Genomic DNA, 1,116 nt, shown 5'->3' with positions numbered 1-1,116 from the left:
AATCTTTGAGGGAACAGGACATTTTGACAATGAGAACAACATATCCAGTGCAGTGCTAAAATGAGTGCAGTTGATTCAGCAAGGGTCGAGTACATCATCAAGGGAAGCTGCAGGGAGTGCTGGGACACTCAAAGGAGGATGAAACCAGCATCCACAGGGCATTGATGAGGACTCTAGCAGCGCACACAAATGGCTCAGAAAGGAGAATTAACTTCTGCAATCTGAGGACGGGAAAGTAAAGGATTGAGTGAGAAGATGGAAGAAATATTGTTGTGGAAAACATCCGCATATCTTGTTACTCTTTGGTATGCTTATTTCTTCTTAAGGGTTTAGACGTATGCTTCGTGACTGCTGTTACTGCTGCTCTGCTGCTCTTATTGTGCCTCGCGATTTCAAGGATGCTGGCCCTTCCTTAGAGAAGGTAATAATAGTACAAAGACACAGAAGTTTATCCTTCTTTGGTTGCATGTGAAGTGTAGAAACTTTGAGTTATTTTATGCGTGTATACTGAGCATGAAGCTATTTCCTGACATGCAAATAGATAGATATCTTTAATTTTCTATTATCTGCTAACACAAGTGAAAACTCTAGCATTGGAAAACAGGTTTTACAGTATTTCCTTGTTGATATTTTTCTCGTGGGATGTCTCATCACTGTTGATGGCTTCAACAGAACAGGCATACCATAGCGCGCTCTCTGGGATTTTATGGGAACCACATGGCACAGATCAATGGCGTTACCCAGCACGGCATGTACTTTCCCTGTGGACTCATTGTTCCTCTCAAACATAGCCTCATGCACCAACCGGTAACTGTTCTCCACTAAGTTTTCTTCTTTCTTTGTTAAGTACTGAATATATATAATCAAAACTGAATAACAAAGTTGATTATGCATGAAATCGAATTTAATTTTTATGTTGCATATATATGTGAGTTTGTTCCACAAAACGAAACGTGCATACTGGGCGCTTTCACGCTATGGAGCTAGTGGATGATTCAATCTTACATCTTTGTATCCATTGTCACAATTAGAGTATTATTATTTCCATATTGGACTATGCCAGCTTTTAACCTTTTGGGTTAACTTGGATTCAGGTAATATGTGTTTTATTTGCAT

This window comes from Dioscorea cayenensis, chromosome 2 (genome assembly GCF_009730915.1).
Source record: "Dioscorea cayenensis subsp. rotundata cultivar TDr96_F1 chromosome 2, TDr96_F1_v2_PseudoChromosome.rev07_lg8_w22 25.fasta, whole genome shotgun sequence".
In the NCBI taxonomy this organism is placed as follows: domain Eukaryota; kingdom Viridiplantae; phylum Streptophyta; class Magnoliopsida; order Dioscoreales; family Dioscoreaceae; genus Dioscorea; species Dioscorea cayenensis.
This window is presented reverse-complemented; position numbering follows the sequence as displayed.